The 23,571-nt window shown below is 45.8% G+C and overlaps 1 pseudogene; it reads left to right on the top strand.

Annotated features, from left to right (window-relative positions):
- The first annotated feature begins 12,382 nt into the window (after nucleotides 1-12,382).
- Nucleotides 12,383-13,427, top strand: LOC149366538 (uncharacterized; annotated as a pseudogene).
- The last annotated feature ends 10,144 nt before the right edge of the window (nucleotides 13,428-23,571 follow it).

Here is a 23,571-nt window from a genome sequence, read left to right as displayed (position 1 = left end):
TTCGTGATCACCTCATCCCCCGTACAATTTCTGTATCCCGCCGCATTGATCATGATCACAAAGTTGGAAGTATGTCATGCAACAGAAAATGCTGCTCGCAGTCATTCCTGCCGCGAACCTCATGCGACTGGAACCACCTTACCGCAGAAGTTGCCGGCACTGAAAATTACGAGCAGTTCCGCGTAGCACTAGCTAACATTGTATATTCAGGCGCTGTTTAATGTTCATGTAATCAACTGTATTTTTCTCTCAGTTTTAGTATATTTACCATTCCCCCTGTGTAATGCCACTAGCCCGTTGTGCTCTAAGCGGTGCGGGCCGGGCTCTATTATTTTACTTTCCTTTTAGACTAGCCCACCCTAACATCTGTGTAATGCCACTGGCCTTGAGGGGTAAATAAATAAATAAACAAACAGAGTAATATGCAAGCCTCTCACACAACATTCACTAATATTTCTTTCTTTCTGTAATAACAATTTGTAGACAGCCTAAAGGCTCATATTTCACTGACGTGAAGGTTCATTTTTCAGTCACAGTTCCATACTGGAGAGCGCAGGATAGCGCTTGTGCTGCATAGTTATTCTTCTGTGTGTGTCATTGTAGGCGCTATTGTTTGTTTTCTCAAGTACTATGCACCGTGTATCCCAAACTGAAGTTCTTCTAAATCTTCTTTGATATTAGCAGTTGCAAATTCAAGCCTTCTGCAGGATTTGAAGGAGGCCCAAGGAGACGAGGACTAATTTTATGCATATGCAAATGTAAACAGCTAATCTATCTGTACTATTGTAACTTGCATTCTCTTTTTTGCTTTATGTGCTGTTCTTATATTTCGTGCCATAATGCTGAATGTCGTGATTTTTGTATGTATTATAGTGTAAATTGATACTGTATGTCTGCTGTCAAAGTGTTTTCTTTTTCTTTACTGTAATGCGCGATTGTAATGTTTATCTCTTATATTGTTTGGTGTACTTTCCATGTTCTTTTAAAGTACCAACTTGTTTTTCCTACGTTCAAAACTGTCATCTAATGGTCCCCTGGGCCTTGTCAAGCTGTGTGCACAGCTTTTAGCCCAGGGTGACCAGCCAGATTTTTCTGGTAAATAAAGTGCATTGACTGATTTATTAATTCATTGATATGCAACTTACAAATGATTGGAAATGAGGGGAACATGTGCACAGGGCGGAAAGCGCGTGGTCTGCCAGGAAACACTGAGGTGGCCCCGAGAAGGGCCTTTAGTAAGGACGACATCCGTTTTGTGCCTCTTCACTAAGCAGCGACGACACGGCGTGCGCAGTCCTCGTTTTGCACGAGCTGTCGAAGCAATCCTTGGTAAAAAAAAAAAACACGAGGGAACAAAGTCGTGCTGTGTATGCAGATGCGATCGCCTCGTGGTTCCATTCACGGCGAACAACCATCCGGCAAGCCTGGCTCTTTCGACGGATTCAGGAAACGACTGAAAAGAACAAAAGTAAGGAGCGAAGAAAGGTGCACTGCTTACAGGTTAGAACACAAAAACAAAGCTAGGCGCTGCACTCGGTTAACCCATTCAACGAGGCGTGGCGTGAGCTTTAAATCCGATTTCGACAAGGCGTGAGAAGTCGCTAAAGAAGCAAAGGCACACTGCACTGAATGAATGATATAGATAGACTAAGCGCAAGTCATAACTTCTCTAAAGCCACACTGCACTCGTTTAACCCTGCAACGAGGCCTAGCGCGGGTTCTGATGTCTGGCGCCGATTTCGACAAAGAGAGGGAACACGGCCGCGAGATTGATGCCCGCAATCTTCCAGGAAGCAATGAAGCGGCCCTGAAAAGGGCCGTTTGGAGACAAGCGTTTGCGGGACGGCAGGCTGGAAACGCTGATTGGTCAAAAAAATATGACGTCATACGCGTGACGTCATAGGTCACGTGATATTTAAGACGTAATGTCCGGTTGGGGACAGGCATGTTTTCCCTAGATTTTCCCCCGCCACCGCTCGTCAGCGGACGGGGCTGCTCGCGAGGAGCCGAGAGGCGAGGAGGCAGCGTGCACTGCAGCGTTGCCTCCTCGGCGTGTCCCCGTCATGTCTTTCGACCCGCCGCGGTGGCTCAGTGGCTATGGCGCTCGGCCGCTGATCCGAAAGACGCGGGTTCGATCCCGGTCGGGGTGGTCGAATTTCGATGGAGGCTAAATTCTAGAGGCCCGTGTACTGTGCGATGTCAGTGCACGTTAAAGAACCCCAGGTGGTCGAAATTTCCGAACCCCTTTCACTACGGCGTCCCTCATAGCCTGACTCGTTTTGCGACGTTAAAACCCCAATAAACCATAAACCCATGTTCTTCAGTGCGCGCGCGAGATTAAAAAGCGCACCTGTCGCGCTGCGCTGTCACACTGCATGCCTGCTTCCGTGCATTTCTTGCGGACTCCTTTCAGTCATACTTAGCTATACTTTGACCAAAAGGCTTCTTAAACAGTTATTTCAAGTTTTATTGCTATGTATAAAGAATATGTTTGTAGCAGGTGCGTGAGCCCGAACAAAAGAAAACTGTTTTTATTCCCCTTCAGTATTCCTGCTTATCGAGACTTGAGTATTTATATGTTGCAGTACATCTTTTTTCAGGCATCACAACTGATGTTTCGATGTGTTTGGTAATTGACTTCATTGTAGCTTCATACTTGCACCATTTAAACTCTGCACATAGCTCTTTTTTCACAAAAGGAAATGTGATTAGGTTTCTGAATAGAGCTGTGCACGGGCCGCAATTTCGAACCCGCGCCCGGCCCGGGACTTAACCTACCGACAGGAAGCCCGGCCCGACACTGAAGGACCCTGAGCACGCTCGTGCTCGGCCCGACCTGCAAAGCGGCGACGACACAAAAAGAGAATTTTAGGAAAATGAGTTTATTTCAATGACATTCAAATTTTGACCTCGCATTCCAGATCACAGTTTGGGATTATACACAAGACACAACGCATAAAGGTATAGATTTATCACTCTAAATATGCAAGTTGTTCATTGATGATGGCTTGATCGAAACAAGAGCGGCGCTCTTTCATTACGAATCCTGCGGCGCTGAAATTTTTCTCGCTGCTTGAATTGGTGGCCGCAACGGCTAATACTTCCATAGCAAGAGAAACGCTTGAAGTATGAAGGGGAATGACAGACGTGGTGTCGTAAGCCATGGATGGCGTGCCACAACAGGAAGACTTGTTGACTTGTTAGAGGATAAGCGAGCAAATAAGCGACAGGGCGGCGCTATACTGCGAATGCCGATGTGGCCGCGACGTCCCTGCTTGTACTATTCACGGGAAGGCACGGTGCTGTGTTCACTTTGCTGACAAGCGATTACGGCGAAACGCAGCACTGCGCCAGAATAGTACAAGCTGAGCCGTAGTGGAGGCGCCAGTGACATTCTTCTAATGCCTTTCATGTGGTGGCCCCCCCCCCCCCCCCCTCCTTCGCTCTCGCCCGCGACTATTGTCCGTCTCCCCGGCCGGAACCTGCCGGGTAGGCGGACAAGAGAGAAGGCTGCCGGCTCTGCGGTGCGCTGCGAGTGGCGAGTGGAAGAATTTAACCTTTTCCCGATGTGCTGCTGCAGCGCTACTCCGTGACCCCGCGACCTCGCGTGCGCCGTACGCAGCCCTGCCTCCGCTTCCCAGAACCATCCTTTCTTCTTACAAGGCGCCCAAAACTGGTTGCTTTGCCCCAACGTTGGTACTTGCTAGAACGAAAAATGCGTTTCTAGCCCCAGCTAGCTTTTTTTTTTTTTAGCGTTTGTACTATCTTCCCGTCCTTGTACATGCCCTCCTGGATGGTCTAGACACAAATCACTTCCTGCTTTGCATGCAAGACGCCCAGCGCACCACAGCCATATTCGCACTTCCACATATATGATACATGCTTTGCCCAACTTAGAGCCTTGGGCGTTTGGTTGTGAGTAACACCGTATGGCGCGTAATGCATTCCCATCAGGCAGAATTAAAATATGAGAAAATTCATCGCAAGATATATTTCCTTGTATTCTCCAAGTAAATTACTTCTATACTAACTCCTCCCTTCTGAAGTGACCAAAAGATAAAACAACTCAGCGTGTAAAAAAGGTGAATGCAAAAATACACTACTTTTGTGCAAAATTCACAGGAAGTGCACTTAAATTGCCACAAGTGCATGGCCAATGAAGGAAAAAAATAAACAAGGGCAAAGGACGGAGACGCACAACAGGAACACAGGACGACGCTGTGTTCTGTGTTCCTGTATTCTGTGTTCCGAGTTCTGTGTCCCCGTCTTTTGCGCTGGTTTTCTTTCTACAATCGTGAACCAATTAACTCGCCCAGCTCTCCACTCTACTGGACCAATAAGGCATCAAGCTTCACAGTGCATTAGTGTTATATCTTACGCTACATATTTTCGAATTGTTTTTGCTCGGCATACACGTCTTTCATTTGCTTAGGAAGAAAGCAGCGCAGTCAAGAAAGTTACTCCCTCCTGCCAGCGAAAATTAAAAAAATGCGGTTTTTTCAGCGCCAGTATAAAATCTTTGCATGCTGACGGCATGTTGAAATTTTCGTTAATGCACCGTAATAATTATCTCATGAAGCCCCAGCTCTTGTGGCCCAGGACGAAGAGTACGATGATTTATGGCAATATTTGAGGTGCATTTATGAGCCAAGTTCTTAATGCTCTAACATTCTCCTAAGCAAATAAAACTGAAAATTGTGATAATTTTGATAATGCTTTATGGAGCTAACACTACCAGGACGTGGTAAATAAACAAAAAATAAATTCTTTGATAAAGGCCTGTACGTGCTGCTCATTTATTTCATGCTGTCCATTTTCTCAGTGCAGTGTCTTCTTTGATATGCATATTTCTGGCTCATTACATACTTTGCTTCGGTTCACAATTCTTCTTTTAGCTATATTTCATCCACTTTCCTGCCATAATCTCTATTCAAACGTAATTTGTGTAATTTTGCTTTGTCCGGGCTCCTGCAATGTTCTCTTTATTTTTATTTTATTTAGAACATACTGCAGGCCTACAGTAGGCCCAAGCAGGAGGGGCGAATACATAATATATGCAAAAAAGAACAGGTTTAGCAAAATTGAAAAATGTTAAATACAAGTTGTAACACAAAATACAGCAATAAATACAAGGCTCAGATGCAAAAGTATATATGAATGATGTGAAGACCTGTTTCAAGCTGTTGCACTATAATTCAGTCTAACCTCCTCGATCACGATCACCTAAGCCTTTCCTTATCTGTTGCCATACTTTTTTATGGAAACACTTAAAAACAAAGCACCATGATCTATTTCAGTATTGTTTTATTTGCCGATCTAATTTTTTCGAAGATAACATGGGATACCAACTCCCCTTTAATGTCCCCGTTCTCGTCTCGAAGTCGCGAATTTTTAGATGTGCGCTCAGTATTCTCGTTAGTGCATTTGTGCTCACAAGGGACTATAACAGCCAACGCGGCTAATACGCTAGATTTAATCCTGACAAATCGATCTGACATAGTCTCACCTATTACATACCTGCCAGGCATCAGCGACCACTTGCTAATGCACTATGACATTAATCTAGCCACTCCGAACACTAACAAAAAGAAAAAAAATAATAATACGAGACTACAATGGAGCAAATTTTCAGGCGATAAATAATGAACTATTTTTTTTTATCGATGCTTTCCCATAGCTTTGGTGTCCGCAGCATTCAAACCAACTGGAGCATGTTCACAGCTATAATCACCCAACTCACAGAACAATACACTCCTGAACGCACTGCTACCACCCACTCAATAGCTCCCTAGTGTAATAATCACATTAAACGTTTATCTAACAAAAAGAAAGCCTCTACCGCATCGCAAAGTTCTCGCCAACTAGTGAGCGATCGGACTTCGTATTCAGCGGCTTCCAACATGTATGTTCAGGCGCTCAAAAGCGCTAAAGGCACTTCCACTCACATGTAACCACCAATGTCAAAAATTCTGGCGGGTCATTAATCCTTCCACCGACGATAGTTTTGCGTTATCTGACCCGTTAGGCGACCTCATCCCTTCCGACGTTCGCGTCACGATTCTTAACCGCGTAATCACTGACAACTTTACACCCATATCTGATGTATACATATGCCTACAACTCACCACTTCAACTATGTTTTCATGCCACCTATAACTGTTGCTCCTACTGGTGTGAATAAGCTTATTGATGGACTCAGTGTTCATTCCGCTCCGGGTTATGACTGCGTTACTTAAAAAGCACTGCAGCTTATTCGCCCATTATACTAACCAAACTTTTCCAGCATTGACCAGTCAACGCTGCTACTGAGTGGAAGATCGGAAAGGTGGTTACAGTCTACAAATCCGGCAGCAAAGCATCCCCTATTAATTATCGTCCCATATCCCTTACCAATACTTGACCCAAAATGTTCAAACATATAATATTCACCAACCTTGTTAACTTCCTTTCATTGAACAACTTTTTATGTCAGCGCAACATTGTTTTCGAAAACTTTACTCTTGCGAAACACAGTTAATATAGTTTACACATGCATTGCACTGTATTCTAGACCTATCATCAGTAACTGGCTGTATATTTCTGAATTTTTCAAAGGCTTTCGACGATGTATGTCACAACCTTTTGGCTCACAAACTAAAACATCTTAATATTGACTGTAACTTATTGAAATGGATTGAATGTCTACTTAATCGCTCACAATTAGTTATTGCTTACGGTTATAACACCTGTTTTACAGAGGTGTCTTCCGGAGTTCCACAAGGTTCAGTTCTTGGACCCTAGCTACTGTTCCTGATCTAACATTAATGATCCCCGCTCTCTTATGGATTCTCATATTCACCTATTCGCTGATGTTTGCGTCATTTTTAGAGAAATAACCAACACTAACAACCTTACATTACTTCAGTCAGTGGCGGTCACAGAGAGTGGTTTTAGGGGGAGCGGACAGACTGCTGTATATAAAAAAAGAAAAAATAGAAACAACGATTTTTCGTTTTATTTGCACAAAAATTTGTTTGCGCTTTGTTATTGAAAAATAAATGGCGAAAGGTATAGACGTTATACCATTACTCAATCTTTGAATGTTAACGCTTACGCGAGCAATATTCATTTCGATACCAGGCGAAACGAGTCGACGTCTGAGATAATTGCCACGACATGTCCACTAAGGTCAAAGCACCTGCCCGGACATTTCACCAGTGGGGTTAGCGGCCTTCATTTATCAGTTCTGGGAAGTGGCTTAATTTGTTCTGCCCTCAGTCCCCAAGGCGGCTGGTCGGCGCTCCTTGTCAAGCCAGAAAGGGATGGTCCCCTCGCTTGCGTCGCTGTGTCCCTGGTGGGATAAAGACATGAATGGGTGGCTCCCCCCCCCCCCTCCCGCCGACGAGGTTGTTGGCAACCGCAGGTAAATGGCACCGCCGTCGCCGCCGCGCCGGCGGCATGGCAAGACAACGGTGGCGGGAACTTGATTACTTTTGTATTTTGTAAATAGTGTACAAAGCTCTCCCCTGTCCTTTCTTGCTGTCGCTCCCCTCTATACTTCTCCTTACTATCCTCTCCCTTTCCCTGTCGTTTCCGCCGGCTGCAGCTCGGGTGCTTAAGATATTAGATAGCAATTGACGCAGCCGGCAACACTCTTTTGCTTCCTTTTTTTTTAAAAAATAAACCACTACCGCCAAGGCAGGAACACGATACCTAACAACGTGTAGAACGTGGAATTGTGTGAAATAAGACAGCCGCTAACAAGGTGAACGTACAAAGCAGGGGACTACTTGACGAGACCGCCACTGACTTCAGTGCGAAGAATGGTGAATGCAGCTATATATGAACAAATGCAAAGTCATGCGTGTATCTAGAAAAACTTCCGTCCCACCTCACTACTACATCGATAACATTTCGTTGGAATCAGCCTCATCATATAAGTGCATCGGCGTCCACATTACTTATTATCTTAACTGGTCTCTTCATACCGAGAACATAATTGAAAATGCTAATCGCATGCTTTGCTACTTACGTCGCAACTTCTTTAACGTTCCTTCCAATTTGAAACTACTGCTTTATCAAACACTAATACGATAAAAACTCGAGCATGCAACACGTGTATGGCACCCTGCTCATGACTTCATTAATGATCTTGAGCTGGTGCAAAATAACTCTGTGCGTTTAATCCTTGTTAACTACAACCGCACAGCTATGAAGTCTAATATCTGCCTCCCATAACTGACATCGCGTAGAAAAGTGTTTCGTATCACCCTGTTCCACAAGCTGTACCATCATCCCGCTCTTCGTGATCACCTCATCCCCCGCACAATTTCTGTATCCCGCCGCATTGATCATGATCACAAAGTTGGAAGTATGTCATGCAACAGAAAATGCTGCTCGCAGTCATTCCTGCCGCGAACCTCATGCGACTGCAACCACCTTACCGCAGAAGTTGCCGGCACTGAAAATTACGAGCAGTTCCGCGTAGCACTAGCTAACGTTGTATATTCAGGCGCTGTTTAATGTTCATGTAATCAACTGTATTTTTCTCTCAGTTTTAGTATATTTACCATTCCCCCTGTGTAATGCCACTAGCCCGTTGTGCTCTAAGCGGTGCGGGCCGGGCTCTATTATTTTACTTTCCTTTTAGACAAGCCCACCCTAACATCTGTGTAATGCCACTGGCCTTGAGGGGTAAATAAATAAATAAACAGAGTAATATGCAAGCCTCTCACACAACATTCACTAATATTTCTTTCTTTCTGTAATAACAATTTGTAGACAGCCTAAAGGCTCATATTTCACTGACGTGAAGGTTCATTTTTCAGTCACAGTTCCATACTGTAGAGCGCAGGATAGCGCTTGTGCTGCATAGTTATTCTTCTGTGTGTGTCATTGTAGGCGCTATTGTTTGTTTTCTCAAGTACTATGCACCGTGTATCCCAAACTGAAGTTCTTCTAAATCTTCTTTGATATTAGCAGTTGCAAATTCAAGCCTTCTGCAGGATTTGAAGGCGGCCCAAGGAGACGAGGACTAATTTTATGCATATGTAAACAGCTAATCTATCTGTACTATTGTAACTTGCATTCTTTTTTGCTTTATGTGCTGTTCTTATATTTCGTGCCATAATGCTGAATGTCGTGATTTTTGTATGTATTATAGTGTAAATTGATACTGTATGTCTGCTGTCAAAGTGTTTTCTTTTTCTTTACTGTAATGCGCGATTGTAATGTTTATCTCTTATATTGTTTGGTGTACTTTCCATGTTCTTTTAAAGTACCAACTTGTTTTTCCTACGTTCAAAACTGTCATCTAATGGTCCCCTGGGCCTTGTCAAGCTGTGTGCACAGCTTTTAGCCCAGGGTGACCAGCGAGATTTTTCTGGTAAATAAAGTGCATTGACTGATTTATTAATTCATTGATATGCAACTTACAAATGATTGGAAATGAGGGGAACATGTGCACAGGGCGGAAAGCGCGTGGTCTGCCAGGAAACACTGAGGTGGCCCCGAGAAGGGCCTTTAGTAAGGACGACATCCGTTTTGTGCCTCTTCACTAAGCAGCGACGACACGGCGTGCGCAGTCCTCGTTTTGCACGAGCTGTCGAAGCAATCCTTGGTAAAAAAAAACACGAGGGAACAAAGTCGTGCTGTGTATACAGATGCGATCGCCTCGTGGTTCCATTCACGGCGAACAACCATCCGGCAAGCCTGGCTCTTTCGACGGATTCAGGAAACGACTGAAAAGAACAAAAGTAAGGAGCGAAGAAAGGTGCACTGCTTACAGGTTAGAACACAAAAACAAAGCTAGGCGCTGCACTCGGTTAACCCATTCAACGAGGCGTGGCGTGAGCTTTAAATCCGATTTCGACAAGGCGTGAGAAGTCGCTAAAGAAGCAAAGGCACACTGCACTGAATGAATGATATAGATAGACTAAGCGCAAGTCATAACTTCTCTAAAGCCACACTGCACTCGTTTAACCCTGCAACGAGGCCTAGCGCGGGTTCTGATGTCTGGCGCCGATTTCGACAAAGAGAGGGAACACGGCCGCGAGATTGATGTCCGCAATCTTCCAGGAAGCAATGAAGCGGCCCTGAAAAGGGCCGTTTGGAGCAGCTCTTCAACGTCAACCTACAGCGGCGTGGCGGCGAGCAGTAGGCCCAGCGTCCGCGGCGAACAATGACATCGGCTTCCGAGAAGCATATCCAGGGAACGACGCTGCAAAAAAAAAAAAAAGTTTCGTTACAAGCACCGCAATTTGGTGAGTCCTCAATGCACGAGAAAACTTGCGACAATGTAGTTCAGTCCTTACCTCAGGGTTGAGAATGCGCACCCCCGACAAGCGCGTCAGCGTAGCTGTCAAACGGCGGTCCTCAAAGCGCGCCTGATGCGGATCCTTGTAGTGCCGCGGCAAAAACTTTAAATACGAGCACGACACTAGCCACGTGCTCCTGGGGAAACGGCGAAAGCCGCAAGCAAAAACTGCACAGAAATTTCAGCTGGCTGTCGCCGCCGAGCGCACCACGCACGAACGCCATAGCTGCACACGCCTCGAAACGAGCGCGCCGAGGATCACGAAACGAATGCGGCATGCCCGCTCACCACGCACGCGCGGCGCGGCGGGTGCACCTAGCGATTCCCCAGGCGCTCTAGGGAGAGGTCGAGAAAGGCGCGCTGACGCCACGTCCGGTTGAGAACGAGGGCGAAGTCAAAAAACGTCACGGAGAAGCGCATCCCATCGACCAATCAGCGTTTCCAGCCTGCCGTCCCGCAAACGCTTCTGTTTGGAGCAGCTCTTCAACGTCAACCTACAGCGGCGTGGCGGCGAGCAGTAGGCCCAGCGTCCGCGGCGAACAATGACATCGGCTTCCGAGAAGCATATCCAGGGAACGACGCTGCAAAAAAAAAAAAAAAGTTTCGTTACAAGCACCGCAATTTGGTGAGTCCTCAATGCACGAGAAAACTTGCGACAATGTAGTTCAGTCCTTACCTCAGGGTTGAGAATGCGCACCCCCGACAAGCGCGTCAGCGTAGCTGTCAAACGGCGGTCCTCAAAGCGCGCCTGATGCGGATCCTTGTAGTGCCGCGGCAAAAACTTTAAATACGAGCACGACACTAGCCACGTGCTCGTGGGGAAACGGCGAAAGCCGCAAGCAAAAACTGCACAGAAATTTCAGCTGGCTGTCGCCGCCGAGCGCACCACGCACGAACGCCATAGCTGCACACGCCTCGAAACGAGCGCGCCGAGGATCACGAAACGAATGCGGCATGCCCGCTCACCACGCACGCGCGGCGCGGCGGGTGCACCTAGCCTAGCGATTCCCCAGGCGCTCTAGGGAGAGGTCGAGAAAGGCGCGCTGACGCCACGTCCGGTTGAGAACGAGGGCGAAGTCAAAAAACGTCACGGAGAAGCGCATCCCATCGACCAATCAGCGTTTCCAGCCTGCCGTCCCGCAAACGCTTCTACGGGGACACGCCGAGGAGGCAACGCACCTGCTACAAACATATTCTTTATACATAGCAATAAAACTTGAAATAACTGTTTAAGAAAGCCTTTTGGTCAATAGTAAAGCTAAGTATGACTGAAAGGAGTCCGCAAGAAATGCACGGAAGCAGGCATGCAGTGTGACAGCGCAGCGCGACAGGTGCGCTTTTTAATCTTGCGCGCGCACTGAAGAACATGGGTTTATGGTTTATTGGGGTTTTAACGTCGCAAAACGAGTCAGGCTATGAGGGACGCCGTAGTAAAAGGGGTTCGGAAATTTCGACCACCTGGGGTTCTTTAACGTGCACTAACATCGCACAGTACACGGGCCTCTAGAATTTAGCCTCCATCGAAATTCGACCACCCCGATCGGGATCGAACCCGCGTCTTTCGGATCAGCGGCCGAGCGCCATAGCCACTGAGCCACCGCGGCGGGTCGAAAGACATGACGGGGACACGCCGAGGAGGCAACGCTGCAGTGCACGCTGCCTCCTCGCCTCTCGGCTCCTCGCGAGCAGCCCCGTCCGCTGACGAGCGGTGGCGGGGGAAAATCTAGGGAAAACATGCCTGTCCCCAACCGGACATGACGTCATTAAATATCACGTGACCTATGACGTCACGCGTATGACGTCATATTTTTTTGACCAATCAGCGTTTCCAGTCTGCCTACCCGCAAACGCTTGTGTATATTCTAGGCACTATAACAGAAGAAGCGTTTGCGGGACGGCAGGCTGGAAACGCTGATTGGTCGATGGGATGCGCTTCTCCGTGACGTTTTTTGACTTCGCCCTCGCTCTCAACCGGACGTGGCGTCAGCGCGCCTTTCTCGGCCTGTCCCTAGAGCACCTAGGGAATCGCTAGGTGCTCCCGCCGCGCCGCTCGTGCGTGGCGAGGGGGCATTCGTTTCGTGAACCTCGGCGCGCGCGTTTCGCGACGTGTTCCAGCTATGGCTTTCGTGCGTGGTGCGCTCGTCGGCGACAGCCAGCTGAAATTTCTGGGCAGTTCTCGCTTGCGGCTTTCGCCGTTAGTGAGAACATGCACGTTCAGCTTCGGCGGCCACGACGCTGTCAGCCTAGCTGGAATGATTAAAGAGACGCGCTTTCGGCGCGCCGATTTTGTCGTCTTATATGTTGGCGGCAACGACCTCGACAGAGGAGATGACCCGCGAGAAATCGCCAGCCACATAAAGGTACGTATTTTGTGTAAAACACGCATCATCATCTCAAATTTCGCTTCATGAAGTGCTGTACCTCTTACCCACTTGCCTCGTGCATTACAGGACCTCGTTCTGCTGCTGCAGGAGCTCGTGGCAAGTGTCGTGCTGCTATTCAAAGTTTTGCCGCGGCACTACGAGGATCCTCATCGGGCGCTTTTTGAGGACCGCCGGCGCCGCCAGCTGAACCGCCGTCTGACAGCCACGCCCACGCGCTTGTCGGGCGTGCGCATTCTCAACGCCGAGGTAAGGGCTGAACTACATTGTCGCAAGTTTTCTCGTGCATTGAGGACTCACCAGATTGCGGCGCTTGTAACGTAACTTTTTTTTTGCAGCATCGTTTCCTGGATGCTTCTCGGAAGCCGAAGCTGTCCTTGTTCGCCGCAGACCGCTACCATGTAGCGAGAGGCCGGGGCATCGACCAGATATCTAAGATTATCGTCGCTGCCCTGGTCAAGATCTACGGACCAGGGATCGCTTCGACTTCAAGGGCAACACCAGGAGAGGTGTACGTCGTGGACCGGTGTCGTCGGTGCGGAGCAAAGGGGCACAAGACGGACCGCTGCTGGGCCTACTGCTCACCGCGCCGCCACGCCGCTGTTGGTCGACGTCGACGTTGAGCTGCTCCTCCAAACGGCCCTTTTCAGGGCCACCTCATTGCTTCCTGGCAGATCGCAGGCATCCCGTCTCGCGGCCGTGTTCCCTCTCTTTGTCCAAATCAGCGCCAGACATCAGAACCCAAAGGCCCTTCTCAGGGCCACCTCAGTGTTTCCTGGCATACCGCGCGCTGAAAGCCCCGTACACATGTTCACCTCATTTCCAAAAGTTGCATATCAATGAATAAATCAGTCAATGCACTTAATTTGCCAGAAAAATCTGAATGGTCACCCTGGGCTAAAAGCTGTGCACACAGCTTGACAAGGCCCAGGGGACCAAACCATGACAGTAGTGAACGTAAGAAAAACAAGTCGCTACTTTAACGCAGCATGAAAGGTACACCAACAGCAGAGGTACACATTACAATCGCATTACAATAAAGAAAAAGAAACAACACTGACAGCAGATATACAGTATCAATTTACGCTATAATACATACAAAAATTAAGACATTCAGCACTGTGGCACGAAATATAAGAATAACACTTAAGGTAAAATAGAAAATGCAAGTTACGATAATACAGATAGATTAGTTGTTTGCATATACATATGCATAAAATGAGTCCTCAGTTCCTTCGGACTAAAATCGGCTGTGTGCTAATATTAGCATAGGTCCTTCAAGTCCGGCAGAAGGCTTGAACTTGGAACTGTTAATGTCAAAGATGGTTTAGAAAAGAACTTCAGTTTTGGATAGATGGTGCACAGTACTTGAGAAAGCAAACAATATAGCGCCTACAATGACAAACACAGCGGAAGAACGATGCAAGCCAAGCGCTATCCTGCGCTCTACGGAATGGAACTGTGTGACTGTGAAAAATGAACCTTCACGTCAGTGCCATATGAGTGTTTAGGCTGCCTGCAAAGCGTTATTCACAGAACGAAAAAAAAAAGTATTAGTGAATGAATATTTTTGTGTGCAAAGCTTGCATATTACTCTGTATTTATTTATTTACGTTGCCCCTCAGGGCCAGTGGCATTAGAGAGGGGGAGTGGTAAATACACAAAAACTGAAAGATACAGTTGAATACATGAATGTTAAATCGCACCTGAATATACAAAGTTAGCTAGTGCTACGCGGAACTGCTCATAATTTTCTATGTGTGCAACTTCTGCGGGAAGGTGGCTCCGGTCGCATGAGGTTCGCGGCAGGAATGACTGTGAGAAGCATTTCGTGTTGCATGACACAATTCCAACTTTGTGATCATGATCAATACGGCGGGATACAGAAATTGGCTGGGGGATGAGGTGATCACGAAGAGCGGGATGATGGTAGAACTTGTGGGACAGTGTGATACGAAACTTTTCTACGCGATGTCAGCGATTGGAGGCAGATATTAGACTTCATAGTAGTTATACTCGCTGTGCGATTGTAGTAGCAAGGTTTAACGCACAGAGTTATTTTGCACCAGCTCATGAGCAGGGTGCCATACAGGTATTGCATATTCGAGTTGGGATCGTGTTAGAAGCAACAGTTTCAAATTAAAAGGAACGTTAAAAAAGTTGCGACGTATTTAGCGAAGCATGCGATTAGCATTTTCATTGATATTCTCGGTATGAAGAGACTAGTAAAGTAATGAGAACGCCGAGGCATTTATATGACGAGACTGATTCCAACGAAATGTTATCGATGTAGCAGTGAGGTGGGGCGGAAGTTTTTCTAGATATGCGCATGACTTTGAATTCGTTAATATGCATTAACCATTCCTTGCACCCGTTCCCTACTGTGTTGAAGTCTGACTGAAGTAATGTAATGTTGTTAGCGTTGGTTATTTCTCTAAAAATGACACAATCATCAGCAAATGGGTGAATACGAGGATCCACAAGAGGGGGGGGGGGGATCGTTAATGTAAATTAGAAACAGTAGGGGTCCAAGAACTGAACCTTGTGGAACTCCAGAAGACACCTCAGTAAAAATGGTGTTATTACCGTTAGCAAAAACAAATTGTTAGCGTTTAAGAAGACATTCAATCCAACTAGCCCGCCAAAACGTGTTAACGCATTTCAAGTAAGTTGCAGTCAATATTCAGTTGTTTTAGTTAGTGAGGCAAAAGTCTGTAACATACATTGTCGAAAGCATTTGAAAAATCTAGAAGCATACAGTCAGCTAGTGATGATAGGTCTAGAATATGATGCAATGCATGTGTAAGCGATATTTTGTAAGCGATGAAGTCATATTTTGCAAAACATACATCAACAGGGTTCGCTTTGTTCTTGGTGTTTTTTACAGGCCTGTTGCGGTCTTGGAAAACTTAAGAGCATATTTACAATGCCATGTAAAAAGAGACGATAGACTAATACTGGCAGGTGATTTCAACTTGCCTAATATTGACTGGAACACCTTTTCATCATTCTCTGCCCATAATGCTGCACTGTAATGCTCGACATTGTGTTCACATTTGACCTGCTGCAAGTAGTAAATTATTTTACGAGAATGCAAGGAGCCGCGGGATCAATTCTAGATCTATTTTTTGTCAGTGGTGCCATCCGCAATTTCGTAGCCTGTGAAGTCACAAACGGAATATCCGATCACAAAGCTGTGCTGCTGAGCTTGTCAAATGTGTACCCAGATCGTCAAACTAGCGTGCAATTTTTTCCCAATTTTTCGCGTGCGGAAGACGAATCTATTCTGGACATGCTTGATTCATGTTATGAGAATTTTAGGAATAGCACTGATAGTGTGAATGACCTATGGCTTACTTTTAAAATGATCGTCTCCCATTGTATTGCCCGTTTCGTTCCCAAAATTGCAAAAAAGTCTGTGTACCGCAATCCTTGGATTTCTCGGGAGACGTTACGCTTGCAGCGAAGGCTTAAAAGGTTAAAAAAGAAATCAAGCAGGAATTCATCATTAAAACCAATTGTGGAAGCAATTTCAGAGGAACTTAAGCAGAAAATAATTTGCGACAAAGAAAAGTATTACGGAACGCTCCGTCCCTCGTTCATTAAAACGTCTCCCGAGAGATTCTGGCGCCAAATCACGCCCAAATCTTCTTCCACGAACGAATTCATAGTAGACGGCAAATGTGTGCGTGATGAGGCTGTTGTTTGTTCTGCGTTCAACAAATTTTTTCAGTCAGTATTCACAGAGGATAATGCCTGCCCAACTTTTCTGCAGCACTCCCTGCCATATCTGATGTTGCAATTTCAGAGACTGGTGTTTGTAACTTGCTTTTGAACCTTGATGTCAAAAAATCAGCAGGTCCCGATAACATACCAAACACTTTTTTGAAGCGCTATGCGGAGTGGTGCGCAAAGTACTTGACAGTAATATTCAACAGATCTTTACATGACGGATCTTTACCGGATGACTGGAGGACAGCAGCGATTAAACCTCTGCACAAAACTGGAAAGAAAGCACACATCGAGAATTACCGACCCATATCTCTAACTTCCACATCACGTAAAATTTTAGAACATATAATTCATAAACATATATTAGGTTTCTTGGAACAGCACAAAGTACTTACCGATTTTCAGCATGGTTTCAGGCGTGGGTTTTCCACAAGTACACAGTTAGTTGAAACTGTGCATGACTTTGCTCAGTCGATGAACCAGGGAAAACAAACAGACGCAATATTCATGGATTTCCGTAAAGCATTCGATAGGTGTCACATAACAAACTAATTCATAAATTAAGTTATTACATTAAAAACGACAGGATACTTGCATGGATTAAAGCTTATCTCTCGAACAGATGTCAGTTCGTCACTCTGAACAATATTTCTTCTAGCAGTGTCCGGGTTATGTCTGGCGTCCTCCAGGGATCTGTTCTGGGACCACTCTTATTTCTTTTGTTTATTAATGACATTGTGGCAGATCTTTCAGTTCGCGTGAGGCTGTACGCGGATGACTGTATCCTGTATCAAATGGTGTCTTCAGTTGACGACCAGGTGCGTCTAAATAATGACCTAGCGAAGGTGGTTGCGTGGTGCAACAAATGGCAGATGTGCATTAATTTTGAAAAAACCGTGTTCATGAAAATTACAAACAAGAAAATGCCTCTTCATTTTGTGTACGGTACTAACAGCATATCATTATTAGAAGTGACAGAGTATAAACATTTGGGCCTATGGATTACTAACAACCTTTCGTGGTCAAAACACATAGACGCTGTAGTAGCAAACTCAATGCGGAAACTATTTTTCTTGAGGCGCTCCCTAAAGTCATCCCCACCTAGTGTTCGTCTATTGGCGAACAATTCCCTCATCCGTCCGTTACTAGAATATGCCGTAATCATTTGGGACCCTTTCACGTTAACAAACATTCATAAATTAGAGCGAATACAGCATAAAGTGGCTAGATTTGTTTTTAACTCATATGGCCGTGCATCTATAAGTGAGCTCGTGAGGCGAAGTGGGTTACCCCCCGTCACTGAGCGCAATCGTGTTTGTGGATTAAAGTTTTTTTCCAGCTTATAAAAGGACATTATAAAGTTGATACCTCTAATTATTTTTCTTACTCCTCAGGTTATAACACGAGACAAAGGCATGCACTAACAATCACCCCTTTGAACGCGCGAAATAACTGCTTTAAATATTCCTTTTTTTCCGAGGACAATTACTGATTGGAACAAACTTAATAGCGAGACTGTTAATCCAAATTCTTTACTTCTGTTTTAAAAGTGCCTGTAAATGTTGTGAATTTGTGTGTGTTTATATGCTTGTATTTTGTTTTGTCCCACCCTGCTATGATCTGTACAAGATCGCAGTATCTATAAATAAAATAAATAAATAAATAAAAAACAGTGTTTCGCAACAGTAAAGTTTTCGAAAACCATGTTGCGCTGACGTTGAAAAGGAGTTCAGTTAAAGGAAGTTAACAAAGTTGGTGAATATTATATGTTTGAGCATTTTGTAGCCAGTACTAGTAAGGGATATCAAAGTTGGTGAATATTATATGTTTGAGCATTTTGTAACCAGTACTAGTAAGGGACATGGGACGATAATTACCAGGGGATGCTTCGCTGCCGGATTGTTAACTGTAACCACCTATCCGGTCTTCCACTCAGTAGGCAGTGTTGACTGGTCAAGTGATTGCTGGAAAAGTTTGGTTGGTATAATGGGCGAAAAACCTGCAGTGTTTTTTAGGAACTTTGCGTTAACGCAGTCATAACCCGGAGCGGTATGAACAGTGAGCCCATCAATAAGCTTATCGAGCTACAGTTATAGGTGGCATGAAAACATAGTTGAAGTGGTGAGTTGTAGGCATATGTACATCAGATATATGGCTAAGTTGTCAGTGAACGCGCGGTTAAGAATCGTGGCGCAGATATGTCGGAAGGAATGGGGTCGCCTGATGGGTCACATAAAACAAAGCTATCGTCTGTGGAAGTATTAATGGCACGCCAGAATTTTTCACATTGGGTTACATGTGAGTGGAAATGCGGAGGGGGTGGTCGCCGCCACCCCTCCCCCCCCCCCCCCCCAAAAAAAAAAAGCCTTTGCACATTTTGGTGGTAGTGGTTTATTTAAAATAAATAAATAAATAAAAAAGTGAAGCAAAAGAGTGTTGCCGGCAGCGGCAATTGCTATCTAATATCTTAAGCACCCGAGCTGCAGCCGGCGGAAACGAAAGGGAAAGGATAGTGAGGAGAAGTATAGAGGGGAGCGGCAGCAAGAAAGGACAGGGGAGAGCTTTGTACACTATTTACAAAAAACAAAAGTAATCAAGTTCGCGCCGCTCGCGCGCTAATGTCCAAGCATTGTCCGAAAATAAGTGCGCGCGAGCGGCCACTGCGTCCGTAGAGCCCGAAAACGTCTGTTTTCGGGCTCTAGGGCCAGATGAAATTTTTGATTTAGAACTGTAAAGCTTTTTCGTCTGTTAATTAGGCGTCAAGTAGTCCCCTACTGTGTACGTTCGCCGTGTTAGCGGCTGTCTAATTCCACACAATTCCACGTTCGACACGTTGGTAGTTATACGAGCACAATTCACAGTGCTTGTCAAGGTATCGTGCTCCTGCCGTGCCCCCACCGTCGTCTTGCCTTGGCGCCGGCGCGGCGACCACGGCGACAGCGGTGCCATTCACCTGTGTTTGCGGTGGCTAGCAGTCTCGTCGGGGCGTAAAGGAGCCACCCATTCATGTCTTTATCCCACCATGAGACACAGCGACGCCAGCGGGGGGATCATCCCTTTTGTTGGCTTGACAAAGAGCGCCGACCATGCCGCCTTGAAGGAGGGGACTGAGGGCGGAACAGAGCCCCTTCCCAGAACTGAGTAATGACGGCCGCTAATCCCACTGGGGAAATGTCCGGGCAAAGTGCTTTGACCTTCGTGGACATGCCGTGGCGGGATATCTCAGCCATCGGCTTGTTTCCCTTGGTATCGAAATTCGCGGCTTTGAGACGAGAGCGGGGACATTAAAGGGGAGTTGGAATGCCATGTTATGTTTGAAAAATTGAAATCGCCAAATAAGAAAACCATACTGAAATAGATCACGGTGCTTTGTTTTTAAGTGTTTCCATAAAAAAGTATGACAGCAGCTAGGGAAAGGCTTAGGTGATCGTGATTGAGGAGGTTAGACTGAAATATTGTACAACAGCTTGAAACAGGTCTCAGCACCATTCATATATACTAGGGCATTACAGGAGCACGTACAAAACAAAATGTCCATACAAAAATTACGTTTGAATATAGATCATGGCAGAAAAGTGGATGAAATGTAGCTAACACAAGGATTGTGAACCGAAGCAAAGGATGTAACGAGCCAGAAATATGCCTAGCAAAGAAGGCAAGAAAACGTACAGCATGAAATAAACGAGCAGCACAAGTGCAGCGTACAGGTCTTTATCAAAGAATTTACTTTTTTTTTATTTACCACTTCCCGATGGTATTAGCTGCATAAAGGCATTATCAGAATTATCGAAATTGCCAGTTTTATTTGCTTAGGAGAACGTTAGAGCATTAAGAACTTGATTCATAAATACACTTCAAATATTACCATAAATCATTATACTCTTCGTCCTGGGCCACAAGAGCTGGGCCTTCATGAGATAATTACTATGGTGCATTAACAAAAATTTCAACATGCTGTCAGCATGTAAGGATTTTATACTGGTGTTGAAAAAAACACCGCATTTTTTTTAAATTTTCGCTGGCAGGAGGGAGTAACTTTCTTAACTGCGCTGCCTTTTGTTCTTAAGTAAACGAAAGACGTGTATATGCTGACCTCTTACACCTCTCTTGAAGCAAAAACAGTTCCAGAATATGTAACGTAAGATATAACACTAATGCCCTGTGAAGCTTGATGTCTTAATTAGTCCAGTACAGTAGAGAGCTGGGCGAGTTAATTGGTGAATGATCGTAGAAAGGAAACCGACTCAAAGGAGGGGGCACAGAACTGGGAACACAGACACAGAATACAGGAATACATAACATAGCGTCGCCCTGTGTTCGTGTGCTGTGCCTCCGTCCTTTGCGCTGTTTTTTTTTTCCTTAATTGGCCATGGACTTGTGCCAGTTTAAGTGTATTTCCTGTGAAGTTTGCACAAAATTGGCGCATTTTTGCATTCACCATTTTACAGACTGAGTTGTTTTATCTTTTGGTCACTTCAGTGGAGAGGAGTTAGCATAGAAGTGATTTACTCGGCGAATGCAAGGAAATATTAGCTTGCAATTAATTTTCTGATATTTTAATTCTGCTTGGTGCTTACTTCTGCCTGGTGCGAATGCATTACGAGCCATACGGTGTTACTCAGAACCAAACCCCCAGGGCTCTAAGCTGGACAAAGCATGCATCGGAAGTGCGAAAATGCATGTCATGATGCGCTGGGCGACTTGCATGCAAAACAGGAATTGTGCTTTTTGTCTACACCATCCAGGAGGGAATGTACAAGGACGGGAGGATAGTACAAACGCTAACAAAAAGCAAAGAAAAGCTAGTTGGGGCTCCAAAAGTAAAGTCTAAAGCTCCTCTCCCTTTCCCTTTCATTTCCGCCGGCTGCAGCTCGGGTGCTTAAGATATTAGATAGCAATTGCCGCGGCCGGCAACACTCTTTTGCTTCACTTTTTTTTTTAAATAAACCACTACCACCACCTTTCGTGCCGCTGTCGGCATCCAGCGAAGGGAACGATGAGACGTTTCGCGGCGCCATTCTCGGAAAGACTCCTCGTAACGAACCGTAGCGGCGACTGTCTTCTCTCTTGACCGTCTACCCGGCAGGAATGGTGGTGGTTAGTGGTTTATTTAAAATGAAAACAGGTGAAGCAAAAGAGTGTTGCCGGCCGCGGCAATTGCTATCTAATATCTTAAGCACCCGAGCTGCAGCCGGCGGAAACGAAAGGGAAAGGGAGGGGATAGTGAGGAGAAGTATAGGGGGGAGCGACAGCAAGAAAGGACAGGGGAGAGCAAGGGAGTCGCCGGCTAAAGCTAGAGCCAAGGTGGAAGAGGGGGGGGGGGGCACCACATGAATGCCGGTAAAAGGATGCCACTGGCGCCAGGGGTGCTTATGGGGCTTCACCTCCCCCTCCCCCCACCCCCGAAATTTTTTCCAACTGTCACGCGCCGCTCATCAAAACAACCACCGGCGCCGGAAGACATATGGATTTTGCCACCTGCAATGTCTTTTTCAGACTAGAAAAGACATTTCGGCGCCAACGTTGTTAACTCGTGTTGGATTTCGTGGCAACGCCCACGCACCTGGAGTCACGTAACGCAAGGAGCCCCATCCTAGCGCAAACTTTCAAGGGCCTATCGATGCAAGCGGGCTCGCCGGGGCATCTCGCGGCGTCTACGGAGCCATGCATTTCGATTCCGAAACTTAATGGGTATAAAGTTCATACATAGTTTTGACGCGAAAGCTGCACTGAGATTTCAAAAGTAGTGCTCTAGATTTTCAAATCGGGAACTTCGATTATTCTATTATTCATAGATTTTGAATATATTTTTGCATATTTTTCAGAACTCCTCGTTTATAGATGCGCTCGCTGTTGCGACTAAAATTTCGGTGCAGTTCGACACAATAAGACAAGGGAGACAGGACGGAGCTCCGTCCTGTCTCCCTTGTCTCATTGTGTCGTCTTTGTGTGCGCAAAAAAAGAATTCTGAGAATGAACCACCTAGCCCCACAACGCATATTGCTGGAATGACTCCCAATACATGGCCGTTGACAGCTGCTGCTGCGCAGTACACTGGAACGAAGAACAGCGGATGCGCTGCGGCAGGAACTTTAGAGTTCTTGCTCCTTCGCTGCACCGCGTTCGCTGATTCCCGTCGCGACATGCTTGCGGCTTACAGGGCGCTGGGCATTCTTCCAGACGCTCTTACTACGCTATTGTGGCCGCAGGGCAGTGCGCGCACCCGTGAGCGAACAATGGTGAGCCTCTGTGCATTCCTCGAGTAGACGGGCTTGACGTCCCGCCTGTTCTCCGTCAGGTAGTTACGTGCAGTGACCGAACGCTCCGCGTGTGCTACCTCGGACGATGAACAGCTGGACGGGGGTGCCCACTCCAGCTGTTTTGTGTTTGTGTCGTGCGCGTGTGTGTGTACTGTGTTCTACTAGACCTTCACGCGCGTGCGACCTGTATATATTTATATGTATCATGTATATATGTAAATAGATTAATTGTCAGTGTACTCCTCCCCCTGTCCTTTCTACTATCCCCTCCCCTCTTTCTTTTCACTTCTACGCACTGCCTGCTATCCTTTATTTCCGCTGCCCCAGCTCAGGTGCTTCCAGCCGCGATAGCAGATGTCAGGGTAGCAAAAATTCTTTTGCCTTCCATATTCAATGCAAAAAAAAAAAAACACTACTACTACTCATTGAGATTTTTCCCTAGCCGTTGCATATGTACAAAAATAAAAAGCTCTTGAACGAAAAAGATTCATTAAAATATTTGCTTGCTCATTTCATGGCCTTTACGTTTTTCATATCAGCGGCATTTGCTGGTTTCGGACTGATATAGTTCTAGACTTAATGTGATATTTTCTTCACTGATTAAATACGCAAAAAATGGAATCAGATTTTTTTTTATTAGTCAATCATTTGAACAATATGCAATGAGAGGCAGGAGGAGGTACAGCTAGTCGAATGACAGAAAGGGGACCTCCTGTTCATAACAACATTGAGTTAAGTAAACTATGCGCAGCATTTTAAGAATGAAAGGTGATACCGAATTAAGACACAATACATACGTTTGTAGACTAAGACCACAAACTCCAAAGAAAACGGAAAAATAAGAAAATAAAAAGAAAAAAGAAAGAAACAAACAGAAACTAATAGTCAACTGCCTGCTATCAAG

Source organism: Amblyomma mixtum, chromosome 1, assembly GCF_055824585.1.
Source record: "Amblyomma mixtum isolate Tamu chromosome 1, ASM5582458v1, whole genome shotgun sequence".
In the NCBI taxonomy this organism is placed as follows: domain Eukaryota; kingdom Metazoa; phylum Arthropoda; class Arachnida; order Ixodida; family Ixodidae; genus Amblyomma; species Amblyomma mixtum.
The sequence above is the reverse complement of the archived record's forward strand: the minus strand, read 5'-3'. Positions and strand labels throughout refer to the sequence as shown.